This window comes from Ambystoma mexicanum, chromosome 6q (assembly GCF_040938575.1).
Source record: "Ambystoma mexicanum isolate Mex_15411 chromosome 6q, UKY_AmexF1_1, whole genome shotgun sequence".
NCBI lineage: Eukaryota > Metazoa > Chordata > Amphibia > Caudata > Ambystomatidae > Ambystoma > Ambystoma mexicanum.
Genome location: NC_090937.1, coordinates 829,564,344 through 829,580,580, shown reverse-complemented (window position 1 = coordinate 829,580,580; position 16,237 = coordinate 829,564,344). Strand labels below are relative to the sequence as shown.

General features: G+C 44.0%; 1 protein-coding gene across 4 annotated transcripts in view; it reads left to right on the top strand.

The window, feature by feature from the left end:
- Window positions 1-16,237, top strand: part of FSTL5 (follistatin like 5) — a 3,721,575-nt gene that overhangs the window by 3,242,960 nt on the left and 462,378 nt on the right. The gene's annotated exons all lie outside the window — the stretch shown is intronic.

Sequence of the window (16,237 nt, the reverse complement as noted above, 5' to 3'; positions counted from 1 at the left end):
TATGAGTAAAAATACAAGGTGCTGTCCTACCAGGTTATTCCTGGTGTGGCTTTTTTATCTGGTTGTGGAGGTAATTAGTAGTGGGTGGGTGGAATATTTTATTGGGTAAAATGCAAGTGTGACTTTTTTTTTCAGGAATGTTTTTATGTCTGCCAATCTAGGGCAAAAGCAGTTACATATTAGTTGGAAAAGAATTATGAATACTGCTTTTTAATAACAGTTAGCATGTGGGTATTGCTGCTTTATGAGTGTTTGCAGCATTGTAGTGCAGCACAACACATGTACTCTCTTTCTGAGAGGGGACAGGTGCCACGTTATGCAGGGTTGCACAGCAAGCAGCTAATGAGTTGCTGATGTGTGATCCAGACGCAAGTTGCAAGTGCTGTGTGGGTCTAGGAGAAGTTTGGCATGCCGACTTAGTGTTCCAGCATATATGGGGCAAAAAGTATTGCCGGTGCGCACACGCCTTACAGGGACATTTTCATGGTGACAAAAACGAAAGCATTTGACCAGTTTACTTCCTTGAGAGGGCGGGCCACATCCGGCATGCTTCCATGGCAACACAGCACACTGAACTGTAACTGTTTGAGTTCTGGAATGTGACGAAGCCTTATGAACACTAACACTTTCATTCAGTTGAATAAGGAATGTGTGTTATAAAATGGCGGCAGCGGCAGCGGTAGGAAGGACCAATTCATTTCTGGGCTATAGTCAATCTGCAGGCTATATCAGTTCATATAGCCCACAGATTAACCAATCACGTCCATGGAAACACCAGAAGTGTCCTACTAGTCAATAGTTCATTCTTGTCGGTTTTCGGCTGTTGTGCCAGCGGGGCAAACCAAGTCACAGGTTTGTGCATTGTATTTATTCCAACCACTTACTGGGCATCAAACCAGGTAGAATACGGGTGCTCTGGAGTTCAAAGGCATCACTCGAGCTATGCAGGTTCGAGTGGTCACCAGAATCGGTTTGATGTCAAACCAGTTTGATACAGAGTAAGCGCTTGTTAGGATCGATGAGTGATACTGCAGCAGTTCAAGTCGAGATCCGGTATAGGTTTTAAGCTTTGACCCTGATATTTCATTATGCGGCTAAGTGAGGTGGCGGTTCGAAGGCGAGCAGGTTCAAATGTATTTATTTATTTATTTATTTATTTATTACATTTGTGTAGCACAGAGACCTGTGGTTTTCACAGAGTTTGAACGGGAATAGATAAGAAACACGACTTCACAAAGGTGCAAGTGACACATTTGTTTTGTTAGGTAATGGCTGAGTAGTTGGCAAGTGACATCACAGCAATTTGAATTGAGACCTGGCAAAATGAGCTGATTCGAGCCTGGCAGGTGACGGGCTCAGTGAGGTATGAAGCAGCGTTGAGGTGGTTCAACCGATGTGAGCACATCAGGTTGAAAAGTTAAAGTGCGGCAACAGTTTGCATCCTACCGCTTAGCAGGCGTCGAGTGGGTCGAGCAGAAGTATGTTGCAGTTCACAGTACATGAAGCAATGCAGCTCAGGAGGGCCATCAGTGTTGGTTTGACAGTCCAGGTGCCATGGCATGCTTCCATGGCAACACAGCACACTGAACTGTAACTGTTTGAGTTCTGAAATGTGACGAAGCCTTATGAACACTAACATGTTCATTCAGTTGAATAAGGAATGTGTGTTATAATGGGTGTCAGCGGCAGCGGTAGGAAGGACCAATTCATTTCTGGGCTATAGTCAATCTGCAGGCTATATCAGTTCATATAGCCCACAGATTAACCAATCACGTCCATGGAAACACCAGAAGTCTCCTAATAGTCAATAGTTCATTCTTGTGGGTTTTCAGCTGGTGTGCAAGCGGGACAAACCAAGTCACAGGTTTGTGCATTGTATTTATTCTAACCACTTAGTGGGCATCAAACCAGGTAGAATACAGGTGCTCTGCATTCAAAGGCATCACTCGAGCTATGCAGGTTGGACTGGTCACCAGAATCGGTTTGATGTCAAACCAGTTTGATACAGATTAACCGCTTGTTAGGGTTGATGAGTGATGCTGCAGCAGTTCAAGTCGAGATCCGGTATAGGTTTTAAGCTTTGACCCTGATATTTCATTATGTGGCTAAGTAAGGTGGCGGTTCGAAGGCGAGCAGGTTCAAATGTATTTATTTATTTATTTATTTATTTATTTATTACATTTGTGTAGCACACAGTCCTGTGGTTTTCACAGAGTTTGAACGGGAATAGATAAGAAACACGACTTCACAAAGGTGCAAGTGACACATTTGTTTTGTTAGGTAATGGCTGAGTAGTTGGCAAGTGACATCACAGCAATTTGAAATGAGGCCCGGCAAGATGAGCTGATTCGAGCCTGGCAGGTGACGGGCTCAGCGAGGTATGAAGCAGCGTTGAGGTGGTTCAACCGATGTGAGCACATCAGGTTGAAAAGTTCAAGTGTGGCAACAGTTTGGATCCTACCGGTGAGCAGGCGTCGCGTGGGTCGAGCAGAAGAATGTTGCAGTTCACAGTACTTGAAGCAATGCAGCTCAGGAGGGCCATCAGTGTTGGTTTGACTGTCCAGGTAATAGTGAGGATGCTGGTGACTGTTTACACAGATTAGTTCAAGTGGCTTGATGCAGTGTTCGAAGGTGCCTCCAAGGGTCTGGTCGACTGTCGATGCACATCAGCAAAAAGGATGCTAGTGGTTCGAAGGCAGTTTGGCGACTGCAGCTGCAGTGAAGTTCTTCTGGTTTGAGATGAATCAATGACTTGCTCATCTGGCGGGGTGCAGCAGTGAGCAGGTTTGAACATGTGCTACAGAGGTTCAAGGTGGCAGACGGCCCATATCAGCTGCCATAGGTCTGAAAGCATTGAACAGCAACAAATCACAGTTTAAAGTAATATGAATGATGAAACTGAGGCTTCCTGGCTGTTGTTGTCTTCTAGATGCTATGAGTCACAATTCAGTGGCTCAAGAATATGTTTCAGTCTTGCTCTCATTCTCCCAAGATTAGGGACGCTGGCCCATAACTGCACGGTACCGTCATGGCTAGCTGAGAGTCAGGTCCTGTCCCCTTTGATTCCTACTTCTAGGCCAGTTTCCTGTGGAGTGTCTGCCTTCTGAGGAGTGTGTTATCTGGCCTCGAAAAATGAACAAACAGTCAATCTCCAAGGCTCCAGGCCTATGAGCAGTGTCAAGGATTGCCTTGTCTGGGGAGAATACACATATTCCTTTCACAATTGAGCTGGGTTTACCGGGCTGACATATGTGATATGGAAATTACAGTGGATGTAGTAATTTTGTGAAATACCACTCACCATACCATAACTCACGTATGGCTTACGTTTAAAGATGTTTCTGCCACCAGAATAGTACACTCATAATTATAGAGTGTTGGTATACGGGAGCATGTCTTTAATTCAGCTGCTGCGTTGCAGAGACTTGTCTGTCACTTCAGCTTTAAAATGGGCCCCTGTGACCACGCAACCTGCTCTGTTCCACGGGTTTGAAGAAGGAACACTTCAATAAGGCCACCAACAAGACCCCATGCCCAATCACCTTGGAATTTCCTATCTTTAATGCAGTATGCCCCGATTCACACAAGACTTGAGGAAGGGACTCTTCAATATGGCTGCCAACAAAACCCAGTGCTGCTTGAGCAACGGAGCTATTCGAGTCCATATTTGTCATTGTAGTTATTTAATACAAACCTACTTTCTGAGGCATTCTGTATCTCTGGGTCGTGCTCCACATTGCGCGGCGTCCTTACTACTGACTATTCACCTTCAAGATCCTCCTGTACTTCTCCTCACCCCGCGTTTGATGCATCCAGCCGGTGCCGCACATTCACGACCGCTCCTTCACCAGGATTTTGATTCATTTACTTATTTGTGGGAATGCCTCACGCAGGCTTACTTTTATCGCTCCCAATGATCTGTTTTTATCTGACGGGTAAGTGTGACCATCTTCCAGGTCCCGTGGAGCTGCCAGTTGTAGTCACACTTCACAACTTGTTCTCTCACCTAGCAGATCAGCTCTGCAATGTTCCGGCGGCCATGCGGGTTCTCTTCTGCGGTCGGGTTGCTCTTTTCTCCCGACACCGCGTTAGTTATCAGTCCACTACGTCCATTCCTCAGCATGGGTGGACCACTGCTACTTCAATGCCAACACGGTTGAGCCTATTGCAGACATCATTTTGGAACAGCTGGAATCAACGTCAGCTTTCTTGTCATTTCCTTGATCGAAAAGATAACAGTAAGCTCACTGTGGTGATTGGAGAGCATTAGAGCTACATATCCCCAGATGAATGCATCTGCAATACATCAGGGAGAAAGTGAGGGACTCTGGAAATTGTAGATCAATGTACTTTTCCACAGTGTTCACTGTTATGTCCTGCAGCAGGAGAGAAGTTTCAAAAAAGACAGGGCCCTAACGTCTTAATTGTAGTTCAAATTGGGTTAGGCAGTGGAACTAAACTCAAAACAAGTGCTGGAACCTTATAAATCGAGGCTTGTATCTTGAATGAGAGCCGTGTCTTGTGTAGTAGTTAATTTATAAGTGCTTTTATTAGCCACTTGTGCCGACACAAGAGCCAACAGGGTTCTTTTTCAAGGCTGTGATGGCTGTGCAGTTTGGGTTATTGTATGATTCATCAAAGCCCCATGTGAAGGAGTCCAGTGAACATGTTACAAGTTGAACATGTGTGAAAATTGTGAGTGGATACACACATAGTGTCAAAACAGTGGCGGGTGAACACAGTGCCGTGCTTGGCAGTGAGCGTGACCAAAAGGAGTTCATGATTATAACAGGTTAATTCATTGTGATCAGATCAGCAAGTAACACAATTATATAGCATATTGTATACCGTCACAAAGCGGATGCACAAAGACGATAAGCACGACAAAGTATGTACCATGAGAGTATTGGCATTGTACAAGCAGAAAGGAGTTCAAAGGAAATTAGGTAGTAAAAAGAGAGAAAAAGAGGAAGAGTGAGGTTGTTGAATTAGGAACAGAGATGCCACCGGAACCTAGTCTGGTGAGCATAGTGCTTGGATAATACGTAGGAGTAACGTCTTACCGTCTATCAAATTGTCAGTGATAGTAATAGCGAGCTCAATAGCCAGAGCCTGGCAGAATAACCTGTCGGGTTGAAGAAGAAGGTGGCTGGCGATGAGGGTGTGGCAGATCGGGTGTCAGGCGCAAGCCTTCGCTGGTGAGCAGGATCAAGTGTACAACCCGGATGTGTTATTAGATTGGAAGCAGGGGCACTTAAAAGGTGGAGTGCGTGTGTCCTGGCAAGGTTGCAAGAAGCATGGTGCCGCCGGCACTAGGGGGCCTCACTAAATGGGTGGCTGAGAGCAGGCGCTACTTGCGAATTCGGTTGAAAGACTTGTCCAATGGATGTGAAGTGCGGTGCTGGGTGGCAGTATGGCTGCAAGGACACAGCATAAGAGGTCCATGCCTCGGGACGCTATGCAGTGCCTGATTGCTTAGTACAATGTTGCTAGGAGGAAAACTGGCATGGCAGATTCATACCTCCAGATGGTTAATGATGCCTTGTTGCTAGACGCTTCTAAAGTTTAGAAGGTTCGAGGTTTCAGAGGGGGTGGCGCTGGTAAGCGAGTGAGGGCCGCCACGGGCAGTTTTCTCTACGTTGTGGACTGCTGGCATAAGGAAGAAAGACGTTCCAAGGCAAGGGTGCTTTATCACATAGGTTAGGGTATCACGTCAAATTCAAAAAGTTTCAACCACTCGTGTTAGCTATGGAGAGAGACAAGGGGACGCTGGGGAGGGTGGAGAGTTGCCTCGCCGCCATAGTGCAACAAGACTTACCTTCTTGGCCACAGGGGTCACTGCAGCAAGTTGGGCGGCCACAGCGATCTTTCCCTCAAGGTCGCCATCTTGGTTTACTATTTATTGATGTAGTCAAAGAGAGGCAACATGATAGGCTGCTTGGGGAATGGGCATGTCCCTAAAGTAATTGGGTGCCACACGCATAAGGTATAATTACTGAAAGAGGTGTCTGTGTCAATTAAGATTTCCATAGTGCTTTGAATGCCCACGTTATAAGTAAACCGGCCCAAGTTAAACACAGGCTTAATGCGGTATAGATGCATGCTGACAATAAGGATGGAAGGAGCCAATGCAAAGGACATGGGTGTAGAATTGTGACGAGTAGTTAGCAAAATAGGTGTCTATGTTAGTTAGGAGTTAATTGGTAGTATTAATAATCATGTTCTAAGTTAAACAACCCAAGTGAGAGGCAAGCTAGGTCGGGTTAAAGTTGCGCATGGACAGTCCAGTTCAGAAGGAAATTGCCAATGGTAATAACGGGGTATGGAGCTGGAGTAAGGTGGCCAAAAGGTTTGATGTCATGTCAGTTGTGAAGTGAATCATGCTGCAGGGCCTGTCTCTGCCTGCAGTGGGTAAAGTGTGTCCTGTGTCAAAGACTGGGTGACCCTGTGCCTGAGTAAGGCAGTGCGGTAGGAAATTGGAAGGTGAGATCGCCCAACACTGGGAGATGAATGAAACATGGATGTAGACTGGATGGAGTTCCAGGACCAGTTTATCGCAAAATTCCAGTCGCAATTTACACAATTAAAGACAGAGCTGAAACAGTCACTACAGGCAGTAAAGATGTAGGTGGATAAATTGGAGGAGGGGGTTGGTGTGTCGGAAAGAGTAATACAGGACATAACGGACGACTCGAAGAAAACACCTCTCTAGACTTTCACATAACCTGGAAATCCAATGCGAGGACTTCGAAAATAGATCCCGGAGATCAAACATACGGATCAACAATCCAGCTGAGTCGGTGGATGACTAATCTTTGATGGACACACTGCAGCAACTGTTTGCTGACCTCCTTCCGTCCGTAATGATCAGATACATAGAGATGCCCCACGGCGACGAGACCCCGGCTCGTGTCCATGGAATGTGTTATCAGCGATCACTCCTAACACCCAGAAGAAGGCAATATTGAAAGCAGCGAGAATATCAGGCCCAATGAGCGCCATTGGCTTGGAAGTGCAGTTATTTCAAGATCTTGCACAATCAACACTGCAGAAGAGAAATGGGTCCAGTGGTACGATTTCTGGTGCTGAAGCAAGTCAGATACATATGGACCGTTCCATTCAGTCTGCTCTTCATTTGGGAAGAGTGGCAACATTGAATCACGACTTGCGATGAGGGCTTTCAGATTCTGCATCTTCATGAGGAGGGTGGTGTGGGCCCAGACAAATGGAGGAAACCAGAGAGGATGGAAAGGAGGGGCCAAAAGCTGTGGGAATGGAAAACGATGAGGAGAGATGATGGGTTAAGTCAGGGTAGCTCAGCGCTGCTCTGCTTCCAGGGTCACTGGGTGATGTGGAAGGAATAATGAGCCGGTCTGGGAATGAGGATACCTACACACTGGCAGAGACTTAACACAACTTTACACACAGGAAGCACATTAAGGCAAACATGCCAGCGGCCGGAGGACCCACGCAGTAGTGGCCGGTTGGTTGGAATCTTCGAGTGGGGTTTAGTATTCCCCATAATCTTTCTCTGGGTATTGCAATGGGCACTCCACCCAGGCGATCCTAGGGACTTTGGCCCCCCCTCAGGAAATGGGGGCAAGTGTGGGGGCTGGGGGCTAGGGGAGTGTTATTGTTGGGGTATGTTGGGTTGGTGGAGAAGGGGGAGGTAAGGGGGGGAGATGGGATGGTTCTGCCAAAGGGGGGACACAATAAGCTGTTGCTGGTTTTGGGAGGCAGCGAGAGGCATGGGACCCAAATGACAACCATTAAGGTCTTGACACAGAATGTTAGGGGCATGAACTCCCCCATTTAGTGGAAGAAATTAGACAGCTATATGAAGGAGGCCAAACCAGATGTCCTGATGTGTCAGGATGTGAAAACATAAAAATTGATATGAGGCTGGGAAGCCCTAAAGAAACACACCAACACAGGTTACAAAGGACATACAAGTGCTTTATTTAAAAGCTACAACAGTTACCAAAGTCAATTGACAAACGGATAGCTATTCGGCTCTCAGAGTAACGTAACGAACTTCAATGAGGGTTCGATGCATTAGTAGAGAGACCGTACATTTGGAATACTTGGGCTTTTATATCCTTTATCCAGCGCTTGGCCAACCCCCTCGTGGGTTAACCATTCTTGGGATCAGGCCTAGGGTTCCTTGCCAGGTCAATCCTATAATGTATGCATTTTGATCAGTCCCGCTGATACAGTTGTTCATTTACACATAGGTCAGAAATAGGACAAGGTCTCAGTTCGCTACCCCGACAAGTGTTCTGCAGGCATATTAATTATTCGTGTGTGCGGAGGTCACAACGGCCAGAATCTCACTCAGAATGTCATTCAGCCTCCATTTTGATGTTCAGGGTGACTTCCACATTACAAGAGAACCTAAAATGGTGGCTGAATCCAAGATGGCGATTTACATTACTTTTTGTTAAGGTCAAGTCTATTTACATGATATTTTAGACAACTTGGCGTAGGCCAATACACATTCAATTACTGCGATAGGAGGCATAATATTATTTCAATTCCAACAAGGAAACTCACATTAGAAAAAAGGACAAAGGGAGAATTGAGATAAAGAGCTTTACCCAGCTGTATCAAGGCAACACAGGAGATAAGACTGCAGGGGTGCTCATTGCTATTTGCCCACATAATCCAACATGCCCAAATTGAGCTTGATCCTCTCGCATGAATGTTCCACACTGGGTTTGACAGAGCCAACCCACCCAAGAACCAAAACCAGGTGCTATCTTTTTGTGGTTGAGACTTGCCTATCAACCCTGTACCCACACTGAGAGGGCTACTTTCTTCAGTCTGTTGCTTCCTCTTTGACTTTCATAGGGGTGGGGTTGTGCACAGTGTTTCTATTTATTCTTTTGCAGATAATGTGTCTAATTAAAGTATATATATTTTTATCTGAACCTTGATTGGGCATTCCCTTTATTTTGGACTATGTTACTGTGCTGTACTGTCCCAGTTTTACCTGTATGATTGTGTTGGGTTTTTGTCTGTAGAGGTGTGAAGGCTGAGTGGGCCAATTTACCCCTTCTCATCATTTTACTCTTGCGGAGCAGAATCCAATTTGTCACATTAGCACTCCACAGATGATGCAACATTGTGGTACCCATTTGGGCATTCACTTTATCGGTTGATTGAACAAAACTTCAGAGAAAAATCACATTTTGATAATGATATTTGAGGTTTAAGGTTGTATGGCCAAATCCATTCTCATGACCTTTTTACCTGTCCTTTTCAAACACCCATTAGGCCCTGTATGGCCTCATCATGACTGCGGTGCAAACAGTAAAAAAGGTAATATTTGCAAATATTTGTATTTTTGTATATTTATTGGTCATTTATATAGCACTTTACACCAAAGTGTACCTGTTTTTACTGTCTGGCAGTATTAGCATGTGTGTTATTCTGTATGAGTACTGCATGCTATAAATAACATCAGAGGTGAACACATCACATTTCTCCTTCCAAAGTATTTAAAAAAAAGAAGAAAAAAACTGTATACAGTATTTCGGCAAATTGCCATATTTTACCTCCAACCGAGGGTATTGCATATGATGGAATGGGCTCCTTGATTTAGAGCATGTGTTAAAAAGAATTAACACCTGTGGGAAATTCCACCAAAACCTTTATTGTAGAGTTCAATACTGAAATTCCAGTGGAAAGTTGAGGTCATTGTTATTTAGTTTGACTGGCCATTTGTACTAGATCTACCCTAAATTCCATATATTTCTCAACTGTGTTTTTTTGTCAATTGTTTCTAGCGTAAGTTAAGATTGAACAGTACCCCAAACAATCTTTGCTCAGTTCTGTGATGATAAGATGCTTGATGGGCAGCGTTGTGGACCTTGGACAGAGAGCTCCTCTAAAATGTTAGGTTGCGGCAGGTCATATTTTTTATTTCTTTTGTGTTTATGTTTACTGTGTCAGTTTACATTAAAATAAAAGTCCATTGAATAGTATTTTTGTATGGAATTCATCTATCTGATCTTGTGCTTCCCGGCAGAAGGGTGTTTTAGTTTACGATATTTGATAGGAATAGCAGGGTTGCAATAGTTGGACAATATGGTAGGTAGAGGTGGACTTAAGTCCATAGTCCCCTAAAAACGTCCCCTAATACACAGAGGGCCTCATGGCAGGTTAGGCAGAGTCCGAGGGGTAGATCTCCTGGAATACCACCCAAAGCAATTTACTGCCACTTGGTACAGGGGATTCCTGCTGTATCACAAGTGGCGGTGAAGGTGTAAGTCCCCATTTTCTTTGTGTCCATGGGACTCAATGGGGCATTTTCTGCACAATTACAGCAGCAGTAATTGCAGTGCGATAATTGCGCTGAAAATGGGCAGAAAGTAGCAGATTTACCTCCAGCTTTCCGCCCAACTTGTGATGAGGCCCTAAAGTGCTGGAAACCTTCAGAAAACGACTATGGTTCTGTTTTGATGTGTGATGCCAAATGATTTTTAATTAGAAAGAATATGGAAGTTGCTGTACTTTGCACACTGGGCAATAGTTCTGTTCAGTAGAATCAATATTAGCTACCCTATGCAATGCTGCGTATAGATAATGAAAACAATTTTTTTAACCTGTTGTGAAGCATTTACTTCAGTATGTTATAGGGTTCCCAGTTCTTTAGGCCCACAAACATAACATTTATTTTAATTCCTTTTGATGTGATCATACATAGTCTAATCTCTTTAACACCTTTAGATTTTCTTTTTCGTAAATCCAAAGATGGTTCATATAAGTGGTGTTCCACCACAACTTTATATAGTCATGTTCCCACAGCAGATTGTTCTATTTCAAGCCTTCTGTAAGGGGTCAATCATTGCTGCTGTGACAAGAGTATTGCTAGCAGATAGTTGTCAGCTCTCAGAGTGCTTTGTATGCAATACGTTGGGTGTGGGCACATGAAGTGTGCATGTGACATGACGAATTTCCAAGGTAGTGAAACCCTTCATCAGGACTCATTTTCTCTCCTGGGCTAAGCATCCCCTCAATGTCTGCCTTACATCTAAAATACTTGAGTCATTATCTGACAAGAGTGATTTACCTAGCTTTGAACTGCTCTTACTGAAACTTACCATCGACCCTCAAACCACCTACAATCCTATTCCTCCTCTATTTACAACACAACTCTCACAACCCACCAGAGTCAGACATTCGACTCCTTATGCCACTCATTAAACCCACCACCAAGTTCATCATACTGGGTGACTTTAAACTAGGTTTTGATGACCCTTCAGAATCCAAAGCTGCTGCCCTCAGCCACTTGGCGAAATGAACTTCACACAAATCATCTCCTCCTGTACCCATGACAAAGGACGCACCCTTGACTGGATCCTTATTACTAATTCCTCGATACATTTCTTTGCCATCAGTCCAGTCCACCTGGACTGACCAGTCCCTGATCAAGGTCAAACTGTGACGAGTTCGGACCATCTCAATCCCTGCGCACTGCCAACCCCAGACCACCCCCCACCACCATAATGACGTGCAACACCTCTTGAGCAAGATTATTCGGCCCTCTCTCATACCTTTTTCACCGCCTACCATCTACTACAAGGACCCACAATTACTAACAAACCTCTACCGTCAGAGCCTCTACACTACCATGGAAATGTATGCCACACTCAAAGCCAAAACACCCAAATCATTCAAACTAGTTAATGTGTGGTTCACTAAAGAACTCAACATGCTCCGTAGATGAAAAGGAGCTCTAGAGAGCCTATGGAGGAAACACCCTACCCCAGCCAATTGGGAAAACCTCACCAAGTTTACCAAGACAAAAAACACACTAATCACATTCAAAGGCAATTCCTATAATGCCAGAATTACTAATGCAAGCTCCAATGCAAAATAACTCTTTTCCATACACAAAGAATTAGAAAACGCAGCTTCCACAAACATCCTGCCTCACTCTGCGAAGCCTGGTCTACCACCATTCAAACCGCCCTCACCTACAAAATCATTACTTTACAAGACAAAATCTCAGCTAAAAAAACACAACTCACTGTAAAAAAAAACCTGACCACAGATACTCCCCTACACTCGCTCACAGCCCATGCCACCACTGTTCAGCTTCTCCCAGGTAACCCAAGCAAATGTGCTTTAAACTATCCAATCTCCCAAACCCACCAACTGCACGGGTGATACTTCTGCTGCTCACATTGTCAAGCTCTATGCATCCACAATGACTCCCATTGTCACCAACTTGGTCAATGCCTTCTTATCAACAAATTCTGTCCCACCAGAATTGAAGCAGCCTGGGTCACCCCCCACCCCCCTTCTAAAGAAACCATTGCTCAACCCAAATTGCCTCACTAACTATTGTCCTATCACCTTAATCCCATTCCTGCTCAAAATCCTGGACAGTATGTGCTACTCCCAGTTAAATTGTTTTCTTGATAACCACCGCCTACTAGGGTCAAAACAGCCTTGAATGACCTACAGATACAACTAGACAATATCTGTGATTCAGGTAACTTGGCCATGCACCTCCTTCTTGACCTCTCTGCAGCATTCAACCTAGTTCACTATGACACACTCTGCCAACACCTAAGCCTGGACTTCCATTTCTCTGCTTAGCTACCACATGGGTCAAATGGTTCCTTCAGGATCGCACCTCAAGAGTCGCCATTGGTGATGCAGTGGCAAACCCCAATGCTGTCCCTTTTGGAGTTCCCCATGGATCCTGTATCTTTTCTGCACTCTACAACACCTACACCAAGCCTTCATTTGACCTTCTGGACTCAGGCTGGTCTATAGGGCAATAGGGCAATGCCCGAACCAAAAACACAAAATGCTAGCGTGGACCCGTTTTTTCGGTCAGTTTGATAAGTTACTTCACCATTCAGCTGGTAGTCCAGTGTTACTGAATAAATATTCTTTAAAATGCACAATTTGCATCAGATTGTACTTGTATACTACTCAAACAGTCTATCACAAAAGGAATGAAATGCCATTTGCAACTGTGGGCCACTTTTTCATTGGTGCCCTAGACAATTTAATGCCCCTGTCTCACCCTGCCTGGACTCCCTAGGTGTTATCTACACTACCTTTGCTGATGAACCCCAAATACTTATCCCTATCTCTGGTAACCACACCACAGACACCAAAACCATTAACAATGGGTACAGTATCATCCAAAACTGGATTGCCACCCAGATTCTCTACCTCAATGATGAAAGAAAGGAGATGCTTATTGTGGGCTCCCCTATCTCCTCAAAAACATAAACACTGCTTTCACCACCTTTCCCACTGATGGCACCACCATTCCTGTCCTGAAACATGTCAAAACATTTGACCTCCACCAGGGCGCAGAATTCTCTATGACTAAACATATCAGTGCTTTGGCCTCCACTATGGCCCACACTGCAAAGCTCATTTCACTGAGCAAACAATTGTCTTATGCTCGCAAGAGCCCTCATCATTAGTAAATTAGACTACTGTATTGCTCTCCTCATGGGTACCTCTGCTACTAATCTCACCAAGCTGCAACTTCGACAGAACAAAGCCATCCATGCAGCCTTAGGCTCATGTCGCTCTGACAACTTATCAGCAACCGGGCGAGATGCCCACTGGATACTCATCAAGGCCTGCATCGAATTTAAAACTTTGACTATTGCACATTGATGTATCTACAAAGAAGCCCCTCTCTACCTCAGCAGCAGTATCACACTGAAGCTCCATGTGTGTTCACTACGATCTGTGTCCAGCTTCAGCCTCCTCACACCTTGCTTCAACACTATAGGAGCGGGGACACAAGCTTCTGTGTCACAGTTCCCACTCTCTGTAACTCCTTACCACCCAACATCAGAAAGGAGGGCTCCTACAAAACCTTTAACAAACAGATACAAATCCATCGGTTCAACAATTACAATATTACATTCTCTGTTTCCTAACCCTGTAGAAATGCTGTGATACCCCAGGGTATTGGAATTGCACACATGTAATAAATAAAACATTAAAATACATCCAGTGTGCTGGTATATATTCCTTTTCAGCCGTGGTTCCCACAAGGCCCTTGGAGGGCATGTTCTCTTCCACTGGCTGGGATCAGCTACATGTTGTTGGTGAAACCCAGCATCAAACAGTGATACAGATACAGACATCTCTAACATTTGCAACAATCACTAGAAACCCAGGTGGTCTTTGATAATAAAATTGAATCTTCCCATAGGCCACTATATCAAATCAGTTATAGCTTTATTGTTGTGTTTAACTAAACTGCCACCAAGCCTTGGGAGTGTACAGTTATACATTGAAAATGTTTTACATTGAAAGGGTCTCATTACTATTCCAAAAAAGCCCATTGTTAAATTTATGACATCTGTAGTTATAGACAAACCAACACAAAATCCTTTGGAGATAACATTTCTAAGCTATTCAGGCATGTGTCACTCACTTTATAGACAGCTAGAATATGTGTAGTAGTTTTGCAAACTATAATCCTTTTACACTTTTTAGTGAACAAATCATCTAAGGCACTTGCTAAAACTGTAGCCTTATGGCTACTAATGTTGTGCTGCCATCCAAATTAATAATGCCGAGCAGCATTTATGCATTGGGTGTCTTATGTACTGTTAAGTTCAGTTGTTCACCCAATGGTCAGTAGGCCATTGGGGTGCAAACCCACAAATACCAATGGTTAAAACACCAGGTGTTGTCTGAAGGTGAGACTGTTTGGAATGTCTGATGTTTATGGCAGAATCCATTTACTAGAACTCCAAATATTTAAAAAAAAATAAAATTGGGAGAGGCCCCCCTCATGTTGAAATATGTCAACCTCAACATAATATCTTTCAGACAATTATTAAAGTCCTTGGTTTTACCGATAGCTTTATTTGAACCACTTGACAATCAATTCAGAGAAAAACATTGTCTCCTGGACAATACAGAGTTTGCACGAATATGAAGTAAAATATTGTTAAAAGAAAAAGAATTAAGCCTACAGATATTGTCACTTAGATATTTTGTCATGGTCTGCTGTAGATTATACCCCAAAGTGCAAAATATTCTTCCCGTAAATACTAGCAAAAAGTACAGTTTTATGAACGGGTTCCATGGATAAACATGACAACACTCTCATCAATAGTTGAAAATCAATGATCCTGTAGGTCGCTGTTCCGATTCGTCTATCGCTTGTTGTGCTTTGCACTCTGAAGTACACTCCACTGAGAATGGGCGTGTGCAGTTGCCTGACATACCACAAAGCAGGCGTTGCCTGAGGCGAGAGTTGATGTGCTGCTGCATACTGGGACATTCTGTGCTTTATCCCGACCTGTCATCTCACCCTGGAGTGGTGCAATTCATCGTGGTGCATGGCAGTGTAAATATCTCAGAAACCGTGCATCCTAGGGCCTTGAAACGTGGTTCTTTGAGTTTTGTTCCTCATGTTGAGACCAGTCCTTCTACAATCACATTGATGTTTTGCCGATTTCAGGCAATCGTTTCACGTGTGAAGATGCTGAAATCCAGGGAAAGGGGTGGGGTGTCCAAATGTTATGTAGCCTGTAATGTTCAGAGGATCCTAAGAGGTAACACTGCAAAATGTTATGCAGATTGGTGAAATGGTGTGGAACTGTATAAGGAACAAGGCATCTCCAAGCCACAAAGCTACACACACATTTTGAGTGATAATTGAATCCGGAGAAAGGGGTGAGCTGTCCAAATGTCATGTAGCCAGAAATGTCTGGAGGGTCCTAACAGGTAACTATACAAAATTTGGTGCAGATTGGTGAAATGGTGTGGCATTGTATAAGGAAACATTGACACAAACCCAGCCACGCACACATTTTCACTTTTATAAATATAGATGAAACATGAGGAACACATTTAACCATGCATAAGATCAATTGCACATGAGGTGGGAAGGGCAGAATTTAGCACCACTGAATTTAGATTTTACTGACAAGTGCAGAGGGATACACAATTACAAAGGGGGCACTGGACCACCAGAAACAAATTGAACCATCAAACAAAGCCAAGGCCTTTTAGAATTTTAAGATGTGTTCTAGTAGCAAAGTCTGGAAAGCATCCACATGCAAACAGTAGGATGAGTGTTTTAATATGGGGCAGATAACATACATTGGTGTGGCGCTGGAAACTTTAGCACCAGTGCCGGGCAGATTGACAGTGGTCATTTACAATGATTGGTTTCTTTAAAAATATGTACTTTGCAGTTTTTTACTCTGCACAAATGCCCTTGGGAAGT